Raw genomic sequence first — 23,125 nt, 5'->3', positions numbered from 1 at the left:
CCATAAGTACAAAAGTTGGTTCATGCGACAAATGATATTAAAATCCATGCAACTGAGGAAAAGTAGGATCTCTAAGTTTTGGAGTCATGGGGAAAGAGAAAATCAATTAATAGTATTCTAGCTTCATTCTGGCCTTCAAAATGGATATCAGTCTGGTTGGTTCTACAGTTGGGCAGTGGATAGTTTGTGGAGTGGCATGATGTGCTCAACTATGTTGAAGGACAGCTTCTCTTGGGCATAATTACAAATAGTATCATTGATAACTTGAAGCTGGGGAGATTCAATGCTCTTATCACAGTGCAGACAGGTCTGAGAGAGAGGAAAAGATGGGAACCGAGGTTCCTGTTAATTCTACATTTAGTTGTTTCTTCTAGCAGGAGAGTCTAGGAACAGAGGGCATCATCTCAGAGTAAGGTATTTGCATGTTTAAGCAGAGGTGAGGAGGAATTTCTTCCCTTAGAGGGTAGCGAATCTGTGGATTTCCTTTTACCACAGTGGGTTATCGAGGCTGGGTGGTTAAACATATTCAAGGCTAACAGAAAGTAAGGAATCAGTAAGGGTATCAAGGATTGGAGAGAACAGTTAGGAAATTGCAGTTGATGATTATCACATCAGTCATTGAATAATAGAGAAGATTTGCTGGGCCGAAAGACTGGAGGCTGGCGAATGTTGTGCCCTTATTCAAGGAGAGCTGCAAAGAAAATCCTGGGAACTATAGACCAGTAAGCCTAACATCTATGGTAGATATGTTACTTGAGAATATTCTGAGATATGAGAAATACATGCATTTGGAAAGATAAGGTTTGATTAGGATTAGTCAGCATGGCTTTGTGTGTGGGCAATCATGCCTCACAAATTCGTCAGAGTTTTTTGATAAAGTGATCAGGAAGTTGATGAGGGCAGGGCAGTAGACATAGTCTATGTGGATTTCAGTAAGGCCTTTGATAAGGTTCCTCATGGTAGGCTGCTTTGGAATCCAGGGGGAGCTGGCAAATTGGATACTGGTGGGAAGCAGAGGGTAATAGTGGAAGGATGCTTGTCGAACTGGAGGCCTGTGACTAGTGGAGTGCCTCGGGGGTTGGGGCTTGGCCCATTACTGTTTGTTATCTATATCAATGATTTAGATGAGAATGTACAAGGCATGATTAGTAAGTTTGCAGATGACACTAAAGTAGGTGGTTTCTTGGACAGTGAAGGAGGTTATCAGGACCTTGATCAGCTGGGGAAATGGCAAATGGAGTTTAATAGAGATAAGTTAGGTCTTGCATTTTGGAGAGTCAAATCAAGGTAAGAGTCTTATGGTGAATCGAAGGGCCTTAAGGAGTGCAGTGGAACACAGGTAGACAGGGCAGTGAAGACAGCTTTTGGCACACTGGCTTTCAGTCAGGGCATTGAGTATAGAATCGAGAATGTGCTGCTGGAAAAGCATAGCAGGTCAGACAGCATCCGAGCAGCAGGAGAATCAACATTTCAGGCAAAAGTCTTCCATCAGGAGTGGGGCTGTGAGCTGAGAGGTGAAGAGATTTGAGTATAGAAGTTGGGGGAAGTTATGTTGCAGTTGTACAGGATGTTGTTGAGACCACACTTGAAGTACTGTGTTCAGTTTTGGTCACTTTGCTATAGGAAGGATGTTATTAAAATGGAAAGAGTGAAGAAGAAAGTTACAAGGAATTTGCCAGGACGCATAGGTCTGAGCTATAGGGAGAGGTTGGACAAGCTAGGACTTTTTCTTGAGAATGTCGAAGACTGAGGAGGGTATCCTATAGAAGTGTATAAGATCATGGGAAGTATGGATAGGATGAATGCACTCAGTCTTTTTTCCAGGGTTGGGAATTGAGGACTAGAGGGCATCAGTTTAAGGTTAGAGGGGAAAGAATAAAAGGGAACCTGAGGCGCAACAGTTTTGTTTTACACAGAGGATGGTACGCATATAGAGTGAGCTGCCAGAGGAAGTCATTGAGGTGGATACATTAATAACATTTAAAAGGTATTTGGACAAACTCACGGATTGGAAAGGTTTAGAAGGATATGGGCCAAGTGCAGGGACATAGGGTTGGTATAGACGGACATTTTGGTTGGCATGGACCAGTTTGGACCAAAGGGTCTTTCTCCATGCTGTAGGTCTCTATGACTCAATGAAAGGTCTACTTCTCCTACCTCTTACAGTATTACAGATAGATATATGAAAAAAAAGTTGAATGAATAACTAGAGAAGAACTTACAGGAGGATTGTGACCACGGCAGTATTAAAAGATATGAAAATATTATTTTATGTGTGCTATTTTATTGTTTGTCAGGTGTTTAAATAGCTGTCTGAGTCAATAGGTCTTTATAGACACCAGCATCATTCACAGCTATATCCTGACAATTAGCATGTGTTATGCCATAATGTTATGAATGCATTTCAAGGCTCTGTACAAATGCATTAGTCTCTTAAATCTAATGTGCGTCAGGAAGTTGAGCAGATGCTTTCTCTTAATGCCAAGTTGAACACCATTAGATAAATTCTGTGAATAATTTCAATGTAGGTCTCCAGGAATTGATGACTTATTCCAGAACAAAGTGAACTGACTTGATTGAGAGAAGTTTGGGGTAATGCAATGACATTCATGATGAGTGAAAAGCACAGAGAGATAAGTTGTTTCTAAGAATTAATTATCAATCAAACCTTCATCCATATTAAGGGTTTTCACGCCTGCTGGACTCCAAAATATTTTTTGAAGCTTAATGTTTAAACATTTATTTTTCAAAGTTAACAATTTTGAACTTTATAGAGTCATAGATGTATATGCGTATATCTCAAGGAAAATGTTCAATTATTTTATATTCGTACACAATATCTAGATTCTCTTACACTATCATAGATTTTTAAGATGGTTTCTGCTGCCACGTCACAAATCAGGATGGGGTCTCTATCTCCAAATAATAGTTGGCATCATGTAATCCTATCTCTCACCTCGCACAGGAAATGGCTCATTGATCTGAAAGCTAACCTGGCTGCTCAAGGACATGATGAAATGTAAAAGATCGATAGGCAGGTACCAAATTAGCTATGTTCATTTGAGACCTGCTAAAATGATCTATTTCTGGATTTACACCACACAACTAATTTATTGCAGCACATCAAATTCAATGCAGCAGCAATGGAAATTATAGACAGAAAGAAACTTGGGGTTAGGAAGGTGAGAAACAGGACGAAGGTTGTTGCAAAAAATTTTGTATACATCTGGTTAGGAGTGAGTTTAAGGTCTTCAGGAATAATAAAAATAGCAGCATATGATTTCTGCTCGAATGATATGCAGTTAGGTGGTTTTGTTATGGAATTGTTGCATAACTTTAATTCCCTTACCTTAATCACAAGATTTCATTGCCAATGTTCTGTCAACTAACTCAGACATTTCCTTGAGTTTCTGGCTGAAACCTTCTGGACCAATTTGATCTAATCATGAATTTGTCTGGGTGTCAGTGGGTTGGGTGGGTCCAGGAAGCCTTAGCAAGTTTTGAAAAGATTTGTAGCTCAGGTTGAGGTTCTGGATGTAGGTTTGCTCGCTGAGCTGGAAGGTTCGTTTTCAGACATTTTGTCACCATTCTAGGTAACATCATTAGTGAGCTTCCAGATGAAGCGCTGGTAGCAGGTCTCACTTTCTATTTGTGTTTAGGTTTCCTTGGGTTGGTAATGGCATTTCCTGTGGTAACATCATTTCTTATGGTGATGTAATTTCCTGTTCTTTTTCTCAATGGGTGATAAATGGGATCCAAGTCAATGTGTTTGTTGACAGAGCTCTGGTTGGAGTGCCATGCTTCTAGGAATTCTCGTGCGTGTCTCTGTTTGGCTTGTCCTAGGATGCATGTGTTGTCCCAGTCAAAGTTTGTCCTTCCTCATCTGTATGTAAGGATATTAATGAAAGTGGGTCATGTCTCTTTGTGGCTAATTGATGTTCATGTATCCTGGTGGCTAGTTTTCTGCCGGTTTGTTACAGTTCTTGCAACGTATTTTGTAAATGACATTAGTTTTGCTTGATGTGTGTATAGGGTCTTTCAAATTGGTTACCTGCTGTTTTAGTGTGTTGGTGGCTTTGTGGGCTACCATGATGCCAAGAGGTCTGAGTAGACTGGCAGTCAAGTGTTATAGGGAGATGGCAGGAGAATAAAGTTGAAAAACATGTCAGCCATGATCAAACAGTGAAGCAGACCCAATGGCCGAATATATCTGATGGAACTTAATTTTAGCATGCTGGCCTTTTAATGAGCACGCATTACATGTGTGCATAAGGGATTCCCAATCCTTACTATTGGGAAGTTTGAACCAGTTTTAAGGTTCTGAATATTTAATTGCAAATTTTCAACCGAATGCCTTTTGTGCAATTAAGTTTCCCCACCCACCTTGCCTCCTACTCCTGGGAGTAGCACAAATGTTGACCAGGTGTTTTCCTCATATGATACCTGATAGGCCTACTAAGCCCAGATAATGTAACCAGCAAGGAGTAGCCAATTACTGCACCCTACAGAGTATTGAGAGAGGAAACAAGTCAACCAGAAAAGACTGTCATTTTCTTTAAGCTTGTAATATTGTTGTAGGGAGGAAAGAAAAAGGTCTTCATGGAGAGCAAATGAGCCATTGTGAAAGTAGCTCAGTTTCCCAAACAGCCCATCTTGAAATCTCCACCAATTATCTAATCCAGTTGTCAAATTTCAATAATGTAATTACATTTTGCTTAATGCTAGCAAAAAAATGTAGTTTACTTAAGTTTTAAGATAAGGACGGCATGGTGGCTCAGTGGTGAGCACTGCTGCCTCACACCACCAGGGACCCGGGTTCAATTCCAGCCTCAGGTGACTGTGCAAACTCCACACAGACATTCTCCCCGTATCTGCGTGGGTTTCCTCCCACAATCCAAAGATGTGCAGGTTAGTTGAATTGGCCCTGCTGAATTGCCCATAGTTCAGGGGTAGCTAGGCTAGATGCATTAGTTAGGGGAAATGTAGATTAGTAGGTATAGGGGAATGGGTCTGGTTGGGATACTGTTCGGAGGGTCAGTGTGAACTTGTTGAGCCAAATGGCCTGTTTCCACACTGTAGGGATTCTAATTCTAATAACAGTTAAATCACTTAAAATGTATCCTGTGATATATAGAGTATTTTTTTCAAGCACATGATTTTCTACTCTGATATTTGGCAGGTTCTTCTCTTAACACTTCCCCATGTAACTTAGCCTGTTCTTGGTCACATTTAATTCAGCAAAGTGCAAGGTATGACAAATATACTGCCCCTACCGATACAGGCTCCAATCAGGTACATGGTACAGTGAAGAGATGCAAGTTCATGTGAATAATTTTCCAGTGAGTTCATCCATGCCACTGGAATAAGGTTAGAGCAGAGGCCATGCACTTACCTGAAAGGAGAGCAGGAAGCAATATTTGGGAATCAGCTGGGAGAGTTATTTGTGTTTTTAATCTGTGCATCACTTAACATTTATTTAACTTGGAGGCAGTGAAATACTGTAAATACTGTAGTTCTAATGAAGGGCTTTCCTCTGAAGCTTGAACTTTACTTTTGTCAGGGGCTAATCAACATGCTAACTGCAGAATTTGCTGCTTTATTTATCAAAAGGATCATGTGGGTTAAGGCGATTACTTTACTGTGCATTAATGTGACAGCAAAGAGAACTGTGGTTGTGAGATCTCTAGGCTGTTGACAAGAATGGGATGGCACTGCAATGAAATGAAATGCACTGATGCTCTGAATGGAAAATTAATGCAAATCCAGAGAACTTAATAAACCACAAACTTCCCTAGCTATATTGTGCCAGCTAACAGCTCAAATCTAAGGCTGGCTGTGGTTTACATGATAAAAGATTTTCTCATGGAGGGGTCAGGGTCACAGTAAACTGCAGCTTAAAACTTTATGAAAAATTCAGTGTAATGTACTTGCAACACTCTGAAGCACTGAGAAAATAAATAATTCAAGTGATGTACATTTATTATCAAATCAGTACAAAAGGTTCAGCATCTCAATACATAAGACACTCTGGAAAATGTGTAGGGTCAGAGACTATATTAAGACTCTAGCACAAATAATCAGGCCCAGAAGTGTTCCACTTTGTCTAGGGCCACATGCAGACATAGGTTCTGGGCAGTAAAACAAGAAGTTATTTAAGACCCATGAGATTGAAGCTTGAACATTTATATATGCTATTTGAACACCAGGATTTTGCAACTCTTTTAAAATTTTCATGCACTATTTTCCAGTTTCTCCCTTCCACAATGTCACATTTTATTTATGGAGGTCAGGATTTCACAACGTGCTGATTCAACTCCTTGCAGATTGACGTCAGCAACTACAAGCTCCAAGTCTTGTGATAAGAATGAGACTGAAGTTTCAAAGACTAAATATAGGTGTAAATGATCAAACATGAAGAACATCATAATTCCTGCACTGCTGGGGTTTTGGAAATATTAGCTGCGAATTGAACTATTTATGGTTCAGTAACACAAATTGTTGACTGACGTTTCAAGGTTTTGCTCCTTTACATTGGGGAACAGAAGAGTAAAAGATTCTTTTTGTCTTTGAGTTACTTATTTATTTCAACAGAAGATTGGTAAGTTGAATAGAATCCACAGAGATCTAATTTGGACATTCATCTTCCATGCTGACAACTCAAGGATTCTTTCTCACACAGTATTTTTCTTATTCAAAGTATCTGATTTGTCCACAATTGAAACTGAGGCTCAAAGCCATGATTAAAAAGTGTATTGGAAGAACGATAAAGCACAGGTAGTTGAAACAGTGAGCAGAAGAGGAAGAGCAGTGGCTCGGGCAATGGAAGTGTTGTAAAAATAATATGATGTGGAAGTGTTGGTCTGGGTGGACAAAGCTAAAAATGACACAACACCAGGTTTTAGTCCAATAAATTTATTTGGAAGTATTAGCTTTCAGAGCATTGTTCCTTTATCAGGTAGCTACCTAATGAAAGAGCATCCCTCCAAAAGTTAGTAATTCCAAATAAGCCTATTGGACTATAACCTGGTGTTGTGTAAAAATAACCTGATATACCTGCATGTCTACTGTCTAAAGTATTCTTTGCCAAATTTGACACACCAGTCCCATTCAAAAACTGCATCTCCAATGATTAATCAATCTCTTGCACCAATCAATCTCACCACCAATGACTTTTTAGATCATCTATTTTTTCTTATGTGTACTTGACTAAAATCTCATCTTTGGTGAGATGAGAATACTCTGTGATGATTACAGAAGTTTACAGAATGGGTTCTGGCAGTTCACTTGCCATCATTAGCAACATAATGTTCATGGCCAGCTAAGTCAACCGACTCCATCATGCATGTTCAGCCAAAATTATACTTGGTCTGTGGAATGAAAAGGCTTCATTGGCATTGCAGTCCTTTTCCTATACCATATGAATGTATATCAAGGACCAAAAATATCACATTAGATTAGATTAGATTACTTACAGTGTGGAAACAGGTCCTTTGGACCAACAAGTCCACACCGCCCCGCCGAAGCGTAACCCACCCATACCCCTACATCTACCCCTTACCTAACACTACGGGCAATTTAGCATGGCCAATTCACCTGACCTGCACATCTTTGGACTGTGGGAGGAAACCGGAGCACCCGGAGGAAACCCACGCAGACACGGGGAGAATGTGCAAACTCCACACAGTCAGTTGCCTGAGGCGGGAATTGAACCCAGGTCTCTGGCGCTGTGAGGCAGCAGTGCTAACCACTGTGCCACCGTGCCGCCCCAAATTATTACAACTGACAAAAGAGCATGAAACAAATATGGTACTACGGTAAGATTTTCCATACACTGTGTGCACTCTAATGAAATTTGACAAACACGCCACAGTCCTATAGGTAGTCATCAATCTGCCTGTGAGAATGAAGACACAAAACCTTTCAGTGAGGTGTAATGATGTATTGGGTTTGATATATCACATAAGCAAAAGCAGAGGTGATCAATGATATTATGAGAATCGACCATAAAGCAGAATAAGACTTGTACAATTTTACTAGGCTGGAAATTAGAAGTAAAGACAACTACACCTATGGTCTAAATTCTCACTTTCCGTTGAGCCATTTTCTCCACGTTGGCAACAAGAGTGCATGTGGCGATAAGCCACTTAGTTTGCGCTCAATTGTTATAGCGTTTACAACATTAAATGCAAGTGAAATAGTTTGGTTGTAAAGATATATTTGTGGTTTGTCCAGCAGTTTATAAGAATGCATTGTGAATTCAACAGCAATTTTTAAAACATATTCAATATTTCACACCTTTCACATATTTCTTGTCTAACAGCAGGTAATACTCCCAGGCCTCATTAACAGGAACAATAGAAGACAATTTGCAGATTTATTTTCAGATCTTTTCTTCACTCTATAATTAACTACTCTGTACTCTCCAGTCCTGGGAAATCCCTATGCTGCTATTTAATAATGCTTCAGCTTAAACCCAGACCTGTACAGTCAGTAGCCAGTTGATCTGACATTAAATTTAAGCTGTGAAGTCAACTAAAACAAATGATCTTCAACAGACCAAATTACAAACCTCCTTCTGCCCTCCTTAGATGTGAACGTGGAAGCCCTCAATTTTAAAACTGCAAGGAATAAAGTGGTCATCAGGATAGTAATAACCTTTTAAAAGGATCATCAAAGAGTGGTATCCCCTGAACGTTTTAACATTTGTGCGGCTTTGTGCGTGGGAAATCATGTCTCACAAACTTGATTGAGTTTTTTTGAAGACGTAACAAAGAAGATTGATGAGGGCAGAGCAGTAGATGTGATCTATATGGACTTCAGTAAGGCGTTCGACAAGGTTCCCCATGGGAGACTGATTAGCAAGGTTAGATCTCATGGAATATAGGGAGAACTAGCCATTTGGATACAGAACTGGCTCAAAGGTAGAAGACAGAGGGTGGTGGTGGAGGGTTGTTTTTCAGACTGGAGGCCTGTGACCAGTGGAGTGCCACAAGGATTGGTGCTGGGTCCTCTATGTTTTGTCACTTACATAAATGATTTGGATGCGAACGTAAGAGGTACAGTTAGTAAGTTTGCAGATGACACCAAAATTGGAGGTGTACTGGACAGCGAAGAGGGTTACCTCAGATAAAAACAGGATCTGGACCAGATGGGGCAATGGGCTGAGAAGTGGCAGATGGAGTTTAATTCAGATAAATGCGAGGTGCTGCATTTTTGGAAAGCAAGTCTTAGCAGGACTTATACACTTAATGGTAAGGTCCTAGGGAGTGTTGCTGAACAAAGAGACTTTGGAGTGCATGTTCATAGCTCCTTGAAAGTGGAGCCGCAGGTAGATAGGATAATGAAGGCGGCATTTGGTATGCTTCCCTGTATTGGTCAGAGTATTGAGTACAGGAGTTGGGAGGTCATGTTGCAGCTGTACAGGACATTGGTTAGGCCACTGTTGGAATATTGCATGCAATTCTGGTCTCCTTCCTATTGGAAAGATGTTGTGAAACTTGAAAGGGTTCAGAAAAGATCTACAAGGATGTTGCCAGGGTTGGAGGATTTAAGCTATAGGGAGAGGTTGTAGAGCCTGGGGCTGTTTTCCCTGAAGCGTCGGAGGCTGAGGGGTGACCTTATAGAGGTTTACAAAATTATGAGGGGCATGAATAGGATAAATAGACCAAGTCTTTTCCCTGGGGTCGGGGAGTCCAGAACTAGAGGGCATAGGTTTAGAGTGAGAGGGGAAAGATATAAAAGAGACCTAAGGGGCAACCTTTTCACGCAGAGGGTGGTACGTGTATGGAATGAGCTGCCAGAGGATGTGGTGGAGGCTGGTACAATTACAACATTTAAGAGGCATTTAGATGGGTATATGAATAGGAAGGGTTTGAAGGGATATGGGCCGGGTGCTGGCAGGTGGGACTAGATTGGGTTGGGATATCTGGTCAGCATGGACGGGTTGGACTGAAGTGTCTGTTTCCATGCTCTACATCTCTATGACTCGATTTGAAAGTCTTGAATTACTAAAAGATTGGATATCAACTCTTCCCACTCACCACAATCCCCCACCCTCTGTCTGTGCACACTACAACTGCATGCTGTTGCAAAATACAGTATATTATTTTCAGAGTATTTAGTCACCAGGGTTATTTGGGATGTCTTCATTTGGCAAATATCATCAACTCTGATGATTTCCATAGAAATTATTGTTTGAGATAGTGCCATATTCAAGCTCTCTTAAAAAAAACAGTTGCAAAGTATTTCTCTTTCCTCCAATGTTCGTGCATATAATGAAACTGCTAACTCATGCTACGGATCATCGGTCCAGAAGAATATATGAATTTTCTCATGGTAATGGACCAGAACCCAGAATTCCAAAGTGTGTTTTTGTTTTAAAAGACGACGGATATAGACAAAAAAACCCCTGCAGTTTCAAATTCGGTGCTGCTGGCAAAGTCCCGTACGGGATCAATGGAGTGTCTCATGTGTAGAATATCAGGGAAACATATATATATATTTATAGAGAGAAAGACCGAGAGAGAGAGAGAGAGAGCAAGAACAGGAGGATGAAGCAAGTGGGCTACCTTCTTTGTTCAGCAGAAAGGTAAGTCTTGCAAACATATTTTTTTCTGTTTTAGTAAAACCGCAATAAAAAAAGGATTAAAAACGGACTACAATACTGGTCTGTGTTCATGAGTGGCAGGTGGTGTGTCAATGAATTATTTGTGTGTTTTGGCCTGAGTTTCAAGACCAGCTTGCTGTGAAGGTCACTGTCAAAGACCAACCGACTAGTCTCCCCAGCTAAAAGGATGTCATTCTGAGTGCTAGAAAACAAATAGGTAACAAGCCAGTCAAAAGAAAACAGAACAACTGAAGGACTCTCTTACTCTGACTGTTGATGACCAGCAAAGAGAAACAGGATAAAAGGATATCAAGTGTCCATTGTCTACTTCTCATGAATGATCTAAAGAGACCGATCCATATCTCTTTTAGCTTTTATTGGACCCACTTCTTATTTCTAATCTGGAGAGCGTGGGCGCGTGTGTGTGTGAGAGAGAGAGAGAGACTTATGAAACTCAAGTAAACCTGGTTAAATGGGAGAAAGGCATTCACAGGGAAATGATCCTTTCTTAAATTAACCTTGCTGCAAACAACTGAGGCAGAATAAACAAGGTGATCCACTTCATCCCTGAAAACTTAACAATTTGGAGCATCTGTCTGAAACTGTAATAACTCGAGATAGATTACCCACAGTGTGATCATAAGTTCTTTTTTAAAGGTCTTCAGGTGAGAAAGTGGCCAGTGAGTAGTGTCTTATTTAATTGTGAAACTCACTTCAGCTGACCCTAATTCTGAAGGCATTCACAGGTCTGCAAAATGTGTTCACTTAACAGAAATAGCAGAGTGGTAACCCTAGCTTTATTTTCCCTGCCACAACCAACCAAAGCTGAACCCAATGCCCTTTTCACCTAATTAGATTGCCATACTCAAAGATTAGTGGTCTGTATGTGCTGAGAGTGTATGTGCTGTAAGAGTTGAGAGTGTGGTGCTGGAAAAGCACAGCAGGTCAGGCAACATCCGAGGAGCAGGAAAATCGATGTTTCAGGCAAAATCTCTTCATCAAGAATGATGAAGGACTTTTGCCCAAAACATCGATTCTTCTGCTCTTTGGACGCTGTCTGACTTGCTGTGCTTTTTCAACACCACACTCTCGACTCTGATCTACAGCATTTGCAGTCCTCACTTTTTCCTGTGCAACAGTTAATACCAGCGGAAAATACCTCATGAACTGTAAAGTGTTTAGGGACATCCTTAGTTTGTGAAAGATCCTGCATAAATGTAAGTTTATATTCCTTTAGTATAGCTCAGTTCCTCATCACATAGAAGACTGCTTGTTAACCCTATTGGTGTTATGGGGGAGAAACAAAGGGGTGAAGACTGAAGTGTGGGACATGGGTCAAACTTGGCTAAAGGCTCAGTAAACCACATTGGTGGGGAATCCTCGGTTGAGGAAGAAGGTAGACATTTCGGAGGTTCCTTGTTGAAGCTGGCAGCATCTGAACTGATGCAATGGAGATTGAGAAACTAGTAGAATAGAATTGTGTCTTTACAGGAAGCATGGTGTGAGGGTGTCTAGTCCAGGTAACTGTGAGAGTCAAGTTTGAAGTGGGTAATCACTGGCCCGTCTATCTCCAGAAGTAGAAACAGAGATGATGAGAAAGGAAAGGGAGGAGTCAGAGATAGTATTTAGTAAAGTTCTGCACAAGAAATTATGACTAAAATAATGCATTGGAAATTGTGGTAATTATATTATAATTTCATAATTGGTTTGGAAGTGAGAGACAAAGAAAAGGGATAAAAGGAATGTTCAGTGATGTTTCCTGATAATCTGCACTGGTGTTTCAGCTTTAAGCCTTATAAATTAATCCTCAGTATAAAGAAATAGAGAATCGTGAATCCAGGTTTGCAGATGGCTGCATTAGGAGGTGCAGTGTAGATGGGAACAGGAAGTAACAAAATGACATTCAGTATTTGAGTATTTGATTTATTATTGTCATGTGTGGAGCTCAGAGTCTGAGAGGTGACCTTACAGAGGTTTGTGAAATCATGAGGGGCATGGAAAGGGTAAGGAGACAAAGTATTTTCCCTGGGGTGGGAGAGTCCAGAACTCAAGGGCATAGATTTCGGGTGAGAGGGGAAAGATATAAAAGAGACCTAAGGGGCAACCTTTTCATGCAGAGGGTGGTACATCTATGGAATGAGATGCTAGAGAAAGTGGTGGAGGCTAGTACAATTATGACATTCAAAAGGCATCTGGATGGGTGTATGAAATAGGAAGGGTTTAGAGGGATATGGGCCTTATTGCTGACAAAGGGTACTGGATTACTTTAGGATGCCTGGTTGGTATGGACAAGACGGACTGAAGGGTGTGTATCTCCATGATTCTATGTGTTATCTTTCTTGTTTCACATACATCATCTCCAGTAAACTTCCCCCTTTGAAACTGGTCACTGAAATATTCATAAACAGTGCTCAGAATAACTCTGCTGTCCTGCAGGAAATCAATTAATTACTCCTGGTGCAGCTGCACTCCTGGGGATAAATCCACAGAGATCCCTGAAAACCGTGAAGCACGGTGACTGAACAGACCAAATTCCTGTGCTTTGCATTCAGGGTCTATGCGTTCCCTGGCGCGCACACATGGAAAATTAGCTTTTATCTCTGCTGGCTATGGTCCAACACTTTCAGGGGTTTGAGCTCTGTGACCCTTCGAACCCCCAGCATGTTACCTTCCATACAATGTGTTGTCCACATAACTCATCCTAACTAAAAAAGCAAGCTCTAAACATGAAGTTGAATAAAATAGTTCTAATAATTAATTGTATATTCTCAGTACTCCAGAATTATGGTGAAATATACTTAAGTGGATTGAACTATAATTAGTATACTCTTAATTTTACAGTGGCATTGGAAACTGAAATGAAACAAACTCAAATGGGGTGAGGCAGAGTTAGGTAAACTGATATTCAGGTGATTTGGAGGTAAACATTGTTATTTACCATGGGGTAAAACATTGTTTTTTTTTAAAAAGAGATTGCTGCCAGATCCTATTTTCATCTCCCTGAGGAGAGTTTAATTGAAAACTTTGAAATAATCATATGAAACAGTGACAGTCAACAGCACATCAATTATTTTTGACATAAATAGTTCTTTTCTGAACAAATAAAACTATTAATATGAGCACTATGTTCAGGATCAATAAAACATGCGAGAACCGTGCTCCATCTGTACTCACCTTCTGCCAGAGTTGAATAAAAACGGTCTCTCCATTCGATGTGCATATTTAGTATCCTGTTGCCATTCAGGTTCAATTTTGCCTCTTCCTCTTTTCTGCTTCAGAAAGAGACAGAGTTAATACTGAACTTCTGCTATTAACATTCCATCATTTAATTTTGGTCTGCATGTCAAGGTAAGGGAAAATGATTTAAATGAACCTTTCAACTTCCAGAATGCAGCACCATCATTAAGAACTCATAGGTTGGGTTTGATAAAAATTGGATCAAGAATTAAATTTTCCTTAGTGGTTCAGTTGGCTAAATTCAAAGCCTGCTCTGATACATAATCAGACAGGCCAGAAAAGTCTTTGGATCAATCCAGGGAAGTAGTGAGATCTTAGAAATGGCCTTGCTAAGTCCAGTATAGAGAGATATGAAAGCAAATTATTTATAACAACAATGATATCTCTTGACACCTCAAGCAAGATCTACAATTAATGAGGTATTTTTGAATTGTGATCAATTCTGTAATATAGTAAATATTGCAGATAATTTTTACATAAGTTCTCATAAACAGAAATAAGTCATCTGTTTGCGGATTCAAAACAGAAGTTACTGGAGAAACTCAGCAGATCTGGTAGCATCTGTGGTGAGAAAGGAACGTTAACATTTTGGGTCCAATAACCTTTCTTCAGATTTCCAGCATCCACAGTTCTTTGTTTTATTTTGGATGTTGGTTGAAAAGTTTAAAAGAATGAGAGGTTAACTCATTGAAACCTTCAAGATTACTTTGTGGTTTGAGAGGATAGATACTGACAGGTTGTTTCTGTCAAAGAGCAAGAGTTAAAGAACTGTACTGGCATTGACTAAGTACGTGTTATGGATCAGATGAGACCTCCTCAAAATTCAGAAGATTGTCTAGACCCTAATGTTTTCTTATTTTAAAGGTAAATGTAAGGTGTTGCATTCCACATGCAATTCGATTGGTCAAACTACTCAATGTTAAGCAAAAACCAATTTATTCATACACTATAGTTAAAAATACAACAAAAGAAAGAATAAAGAATTGGTTTAGCTGTAACTCTATTAGAATGTTTAACAAAACAATAGATACAATAACTATTACTAATTAACTGTTCCAATTGAGTAACAGCTCGTAATACACCCTTGGCTAAAAGATAAATTCAGAAAACACGTGACTGTCTCACATGTAGTTATCCAGTCCAGGAGGAAAGAATATTAGAAGACAATTTTGAGAGACCAAGAACTCCAGCTTTCAACTGTAGCAAAGAGACATGTGGCAGTGTTTCAAACCCCAGCATCTTCATGCCCTGCTGAGATCCCATCTTACTCAAGATGGTGCTGTAATTGGCGACTTATAAACTTTTCACTGTATTCATTTGAGTACATGTAACAATAAAGCTCATTCAATTCCATTCAATTCAAATCAATTCAGCAACAACTGCTGAAAGCTAAAGATCCTGGTTCTGGGGAGTTTGGCCACATCCATTCAGGTTGCTTCTTTTGTCCTAACATTAAAAAAAATCCAAGGCTTCACAACTGATCTTCTCTCAGATTGCTTATTACCTGTTCTCCAATCTCTCTCAAACAGAATCCAGGATAAAATACACCCCTTAAAGCCAGAGTACTGTCGCATATGACTAAGTAAATATGAAGTGGAAACAGCTGGCACTGAGGTGTGACGTCAGCAGTGCGGCAGAGTAGTCAACAAACTCTTATCTATGAGAAAAAGATGGCTTGGCGTCTGTTTCACTGACAGGCTCAGATCCGATTTCACATTGGTAGCAGCAGATGGTTGCCTAAAGGTGAAGATTTGAAATCAAGAGTTTTTTTTGTCCCAATGAAAGCTGTAATTTGAGTTACTTCAGAGAAGAATGGCTGAAACCAAATGTGAAGCGTTGGGATATGACTTCTCACTGATGTTCTATGAACCTGAACCTTATGATCAATGGAAAAATGAAGTTGAGGTGTAGACACATATTGCAACCTAACCAAAGTAAAAACAAGGTGTAGCTTTGGCTCTGTTGCTTCCCATGAGATACGGGATCAAGTATGAGGCAATCTCAGAGCTAGAGACTCCAGAATTGGACACTGAGGAAGTTTTGAATAATCTATTGACATTTATGGACATAATTTATAATAAAAAAGTTCTACCAAATACATGTGAGACATGATAAAAATTGGGTCATTTAGAAAATCAAATAGTTATTCCACAAAATAGTATACAATTAAATTTAGCAGAGTATAAGCAAGATTTTTAAAATTATATTTGAGGATGCTGAACAATGTGCTTGCCTTTAAATTACTGAATTATGTTAAAGTGTCAAACATGGACAGTGTTAAATGGAGTTAGATTTTCAGAAACTAGTATACCCTTTGGAAAGGTCTTGCAAAACTCCCTCAGCAGCCTTCATGGCTCAAATGGGGCACCCAATATTTTTAACTAGGAGAAAGTGAGGACTGCAGATGCTGGAGATCGGTGCTTAAAAATGTGTTGCTGAAAAAGCGCAGCAGGTCAGGCAGCATCAAAGGAGCAGGAGAATCGACTCCTGAAGAAAGGCTTATGCTCGAAACGTCAATTCTCCTGCTCCTTTGATGCTGCCTGACTTGCTGCGCTTTTCCAGCAACACAAATCTTTGCCAAGATTTTGGCAAAGAAAGGAGGGTTCAATGATAGCAGCAAGCCGAGACCACCCATACAAGCAGAAGGAATTGTGCTGGAGAGTTTCAGCCCAGAACAATGTCCACAAAGTGTACACTGGATTGGTTAAAATGCTACCTGGATTCCTGAAATAAAAGAACTGAAGTAATGTTAAAGAATAACAGTTCTACCTGCTTCAGGTTTGGCTGCAATCACTCAAAAGGGCAGTGATTCTGATAGACCCAAGAGGCCAACTGTCTGCCTTCTGCACTATCACAATTCTCTAACAATGACAGAGGAGTTGCTTCACTCAAATTCCTATAGATCAATCAAGTTGCAACTTCACATCTGTCCTGGAGTGGGTACCCATGCAAAGAACTCACTACAAATAATTTGGGGTTACAATCCCTATCAGTTGCACTTTTTACAACACCTTGGTGAGTTTTACTGCATTGTATACAGCCATCAGAAATAAATTTTAAATGAAGAGACCTAGTATTTACGAATGAGATGGCAAAAAGAGTCAAAAGGCCTGGGTAAGGTTACAGATAGCAAAGGCAAAACAGTAACATTACAGCAAGACAATCAAGCTTGCAAGTTTCATTCCTCAAAGTTAATTCATAATTACAGAATCTGAACAAGCCATGCAATATGATAAGACACCATGCACACCACATCCACAGATGTTGGTCAATTATATTGACTGGATTAAGGGCTAATTGAGGATGGACAAAGTGATACAGAAGTGCAGTACAGGGTATTTATGTCAAAGGACAAAAAAAAACGTAGGAACCAAAGTAACATATATGCCAGAAGGGACTAATGGAAGGCCATCGTCAAAAAGAAACATTGGCAAAAGGTGCAAGATAAGGGATAGGAGGTAGATTCCTCTCATCTTGCTATTCACAAATCCCCATGGAAGCATACTGTATGGATATTGGTTAAGCATATAACTAGATTCAGAAATAATAGCTTGCTTTTTATTTAATGACTGTTTACATCAAAATTGGGTATCAGAGGGCTGCTAGTACATGAGGAACAATATCCCAATGTCAGTTCGCATGCAGAATGGGAGAAAAATAAAACCCTTCAGCACTATTCCAGAAAGCCTTCCCAAGTTCTCTCTCCAGTGGCTAGATGCACAGCAAGTCCCCTCGACTCTCTTCAAGTCAGAAATAGATTCTCTACCATATGAATGAGATATTTTCAATTTCACACACCAACAGCTTTGTTAACTGTCAGACTAAGATTGACATTTAAGTGCCAGTTTATACTGTTTCCATAACAACTAAAAGCTAGGCTATAAACTTCCAAAATACGTTTTCTTTCTATACAGGGAACCAGAAAAAAAGGAGCCCTCATCAGTCTAAACAGATTAGAATTCAAATCCAACTTGCAAAATGATATGGTGTTAATCCATAGTGTACCTCCATTCACGTAGTTTCAATTTAAATGATATATTTTGATTTTTGAAGAAATTACTCCATGCTAATGAGTGAAACAATCTGGCAATGCCCTGCTGTTAATTACATCATGCTTCATTGCTTTGATGAACAACTGACAAATGGAGACTTATTAAGAAGGATGTCATGAAACTTGAAAGGGTTCAGAAAAGATTTACATGGATGTTACCATGGTTGGAGGGTTTGAGCTATAGGGAGCGGCTGAATAGACTGGGGCTGTTTCCCTGAAGTGTTGGACCGTGAGGTTTATAAGATCATGAGGGGCATGGATCGGATAAAAAGACAAGTGCTTTTCCCTGTGGTGGGGGAGTCTAGAACTAGAGGGCACAGATTTAGGGTGAGAAGGGCAAGACATAAAAGAGACCTAAGGGACAACATTTTCACACAGACAGTGGTGCGTGTGAGGCTGGTACAATTACAGCATTTAAAAGGCTTCTTGATGTGTATATGAACAGGAAGGATTTTAGAGGGATATGGGCCAAGATTAGGTTAGGATATCTAGTTGGCATGAACGAGTTAGACTGAAGGGTCTGTTTCTGTGCTATACATCTCTATGACTCTAAGTGTTGGTAATTTCTATGGAGTTGCTGGCAGGGTGAGTCAGTCCTTGCCCACTGGAAAGGAAACAAAATCAGAGTGAGAAACACCCTAACAGCTTTTGCACACTTCTCATTCATCTAGAGAGAGATTTTGTCTCGTTATTGCTTTGGTCACTATACACAATAGAAAAATACCTAGAACCTGTTTCTGCAACTCTTCTGTTGCTTTAACCTCACTCAGAATTGTTTTGATTCTAGGCGATGCTACACCTTCAACTCCAGTCAAATCATTCTCCAGGAATAACGGAGCTCTGCCCATGGTTACTTTCACAACTAACCTGACTACCGCTAGTCCAGACATCAAGTTACGCTCTGAATGGATTTTGTGCAAAGGAATCAGGATATACTATCCCGCTATCATGTTGACCAACATTTTGAATTTCACTGAATTCCCTGGAGGGCAAGCTAAATCCTTCTCCAGCAAAATAGTGGTCTAAGTCGTCAAAACGTGTGGTGCTGGAAAAGCGCAGCAGGTCAGCTAGCATCGGAGGAGCACAGAAATTGACGTTTCCGGCATGAGCCCTTCATCAGGAATACCCAAAACGTTGATTCTCCTGCTCCGTGGATGCTGCCTGACCTGCTGTGCTTTTCCAATGCCACACTTTTCAACTCTGATCCCCAGCATTTATAGTCCTCATTTTCTCCTGGTCTTGTAATTCCTTAATGTAGTTATGGGCTTAGTTGTCTCACTGGAATAAAAATGGGGCTATCTTGTCTTTAGACAAAACCCTTTATTATCTCTCATCTACCTTATTTACTTCTTCTGCAGTGTTTACCTTCAGTCACTTACTTAGTTAAAGCTACAAATTAATCTGTTGCATTTTTCTTTTGAGTTTCCTTTTTGGACTGATCCTCAAGAACTTCAAAAGGTCCATGAATTTCTCTTGCAAGTTCCAGCAATCCAAATGAATGTTACAATGGAACCACCTTCGTTTCAGTATTTCACCTCCACCTTCAGTGTTTTCGTTACAAAACTGAGACGATCTTGGGTGTATTCCCATCTCTCTATTTTATATTGGCAACATGCCTTCATTTCACCCTCCCACTTTCTATTCCTTTTGAAGTTATGAGGATGACCAGTAAAAGAAAAAGGTTTTGCTTATGGAACAGTTCATAACAGTCAACAATTACTAATTCCTGTCTAACGGTTGCAACCTTTTGGTCCACCACTTGGGTTTTTTATTATGAAAGGGAACAAGTTTTTAAAATCATCAAAGAAAACGATCTAAGGATTTCAGACATGGTTTCAGCTTATCAAAATTACCCATCAAAACTACTTTGCTTAACTCTTTCAAATTCAACATAGGTTTGCCTGGGCAGTTTCCTTAAATTCCGAAACCTTGCCTATATGCTTCAGGTAGTCACCATATGCAGCCAACATAGCTCTTTCTACACTCCTTGAAATCTCCCTTGACAGTGAGGCATAAATTTCCTGTGCTTTACCCATGCAGATTAAAGGTAAAAAGTAAAATTGCCATAGTCCTACTGGACCGTAGGCCTGCGGTCTCATTAGAGAGAGATGACTGGTGGTGGTTTAATCTGAAGGTCACCATGCCTCAAATAAGGGAAGGGACTGAGAAGGAGAACCTTTCATGGCAAGCTCAGCCAGTGTTGGAATTGAACCCATGCTGTTGGCATCACTCTGCGTCATGAACCAGTTGTCCAGCCAACTCCCATGCAGACTAAATTGAAAGGCAATATCCAAGTTTCCTTTGGCCAATTCATTTATGTCACTATTTTCTCAAAGGACAAAGAACACCTTCACACTTTTTCCTCAAATTTTGGGATGGCCTGTAAAACTTCAAAATTTCCTAACTGGGCTTTAGATTACGACTGGGAATTCTGTCATGAAGATTTGCATCGGCATCTGATATCTTCTGTTTCAAATGCAGCATTTTAAGCTTCTCCCTCTGCAAACCTAATTCTAATCATGTCTCTTCCATTCCTTTTATTTTAATGTCCTTACTTTTTAATTCCATCTCCCTCTCCTTTTGTTTCTCTGCTCGTTGTCTTTTTGTCTCCTTTGGCATTCCATCTCCAGCTTTTTCAATTTTTCTTTTGGCTCAAATTGCTTCATCTGTAACTGAAATTTCTTCACCCAGAGAGTGGTGAGCCGACGGAAATCTCTGCCACACAAAGTGGTTGTGGCCAAAACACGGAATGCTTTCAAGAAGGAGCTAGATATTGTTCTTAGTGCTAATCAGATCAAAGGGCACAAGGATAAAATAGGAGCAGAGTACAGAGTTGATGATCAGCTATAATCATATTGAATGGTGGAGTAAGCTTGATGGGTTGAATAACCCACTCTAGCACCTAGTTTCAACGTTACTAACACCACACTCACATCCTCAATGTCGGTTTCTAAATCTCACTTTCTTCTCCTGATCCCACTTGGGAATGCACATGGATTCTCAAGCTCCATAATTCCTGGGGTGATCTGAAATGTTCATGATTTAAACAAAGTATGTAAATTTCTCAAGTCTCCCATCTGTTTGAATCAAGTTAAGGAGTAAGCACGGAACAAGTTTCGGTATTTAACTGGAATTGCTATTTATTACAAATAAGTGCATCTTACTCACAAGTTAACAGTTAAAAACTATAACTTTTGTCTACTGGTTAACACTCTAACCCACTTTAAAACTCCGAGTACCAGTAGAAAAACAAAGGAAACATTGGTTTTACATTTGGAGGGAAAACTGGAGATCACAGTTCAATAGCACCAATCCACAGAGTCAGTGAGGTGTTCCCACTGGCTTGCCAACTTTTTGTTTTCTAATCTTCTTTCACCAATTTCTTTGAATTCTCTGCTGGAGATAGAGGATAATTGCTAGACCAACTAAAACGTTTCTCGGCATTAGCTCACAGTAATTGGTGGGAGAAAATTGGCTTTTTTCAGGCATTTTTCTTTATTGAGAGAAAGACACAAAACCTGCCCTTCCAACATATGGAGGCTTCTCTCATAAGCTGTTCCACTATTCAGCAAACCAATCAGAAAGTTGCTGCTGGACTCATGACCTTTGGTATCCATGACTGGTCTAAACTGCACAAACAATTAGTTTCTTGTTTCTGGTCAAATTGGACTCCGCACACAAACCATCCTCAAAAAGCCAGCAGTGTAAATATGACACAAACTAGGTTTCAGCAACTTGTTTTTAAAAATGCAGCAATCTCTTCCAGACCCTTGATATTAAAACTGTCCCTTGTGTCATCTTCATCCACAATCAAATATACAGAAATTACAATATGGTCTTTACACATTGCATTGGTTAAACAAGGTTCAATCCACATTGTGAATGTAAGTGGATGGCAACTTTCCATATTTTACAAGCAGTCCTTTGAATTCATTCTATTTCATTCAACTCATTTCCAATCTATTTAAGAGCCAAAGCTTCCATTATCAGAATTAAACACCTGGTTCCTTGTAGCCAAGAAGAATGCTGTGTTAGTTTTAAGTGCATTCTCATTATAACACTTTACAATTCTCAAGGAGTTCAGGAGAGAACTTGTACAATAATGCAAGGTTTGCTGCTTACATATAAGATGATGTTAATCGGTGCAATTTAAAAAAAACTTTGACCTTCCACTCAATGCTTTTAAAAAATGAATAATAATATAAGCAAGAAAAGTTTGTCTTAATAATAGAAAAACTGTTAAATGGGAAGGAGAATATGATGAGCAATATTTCCAAGGGAACAGTGCTCCCCCTCCTCAACCAAGTGAATCTCTTCTAGTCCCTCAACCTCACCTAACAATTCTAACACCTTCTGCTACTGGCTTCCTCTTGATGCCACACTGCATCTCTCCTCTATTTCACCACCTTCCTTGGTATAGTGATTAGAACCAGGACCAAGTGGATCTCATTGACTATGAGATTCTTGGTTGATGCTGTTACCCTTGGCCAAGCAAGGAGCCCTGGCTGGCAGATATAAACAGGAAGTTCAGAAGGTCTACTCAGTCTGGGGACTGGCTTTGAGCTGGCTGGTTAAAATTGCCCGTAGTGTTAGGTAAGGGGTAGATGTAGGGGTAGGGGTAGGGGTATGGGTGGGTTACGCTTCGGCGGGGCGGTGTGGACTTGTTGGGCCGAAGGGCCTGTTTCCACACTGTAAGTAATCTAATCTAATCTAATCTAATCTAAGCTCATGTACAGTGCACATGTAAATAAAGGGTGACTTAATGACAGGATGCCAGCCTCTGTGCAGCTATTTCACTAGGGCTACAATGTAGCAAGATTTTCTCTAACACCCCATATTCAATGACTCTTAACGTAATCCTATTAGAGAAGCCATCATCTCTATGAGAGCCAGCATTTCTATGTCATACAAATTCCATAGCATGTAAGGTCAAACTTACATTGAACACTTGTTGGATGACGTTGGAGTGCTTTGTAAGGCTCTGCTCTTTGAGTTATCAAAATGGCATGCAGGTACCAGAGAGGGTATGAGTGATACTAACAAGGATGTTACTGGACGTTACTGAAAAGATTGAAGACACTTGGAGCTTTTCTCTTTAGAAAACAGAAAGTTGAGACACCCCTCATAGAAATACTAGAGATTATTAAAGGATTTGATAGGTTATGTACAGAAAGATACTTTCAATTAGGATGAAAAAAACTAAGCACAATAGGAATAAAATCATAACTAAC

General features: G+C 39.8%; 1 protein-coding gene across 8 annotated transcripts in view; it reads right to left on the bottom strand.

Moving 5' to 3' along the window:
• Nucleotides 1-23,125, bottom strand: part of LOC140483865 (protein bassoon-like) — a 645,800-nt gene that overhangs the window by 93,665 nt on the left and 529,010 nt on the right. For 7 of the 8 annotated variants that reach the window (XM_072582635.1, XM_072582637.1, XM_072582633.1 and 4 more), the window contains exon 12: nt 13,781-13,875. The gene's annotated coding sequence lies outside the window, so the exon portion shown is untranslated. Of the gene's footprint in view, nt 1-13,780; nt 13,879-23,125 lie in introns of all 8 variants that reach the window. The other variant, XM_072582636.1, reaches the window with a different exon arrangement.

This window comes from Chiloscyllium punctatum, chromosome 12 (assembly GCF_047496795.1).
Source record: "Chiloscyllium punctatum isolate Juve2018m chromosome 12, sChiPun1.3, whole genome shotgun sequence".
In the NCBI taxonomy this organism is placed as follows: Eukaryota; Metazoa; Chordata; class Chondrichthyes; order Orectolobiformes; family Hemiscylliidae; genus Chiloscyllium; species Chiloscyllium punctatum.
Note: the sequence above shows the minus strand (reverse complement) of the source record. Positions and strands in the feature narration are given on the sequence as shown.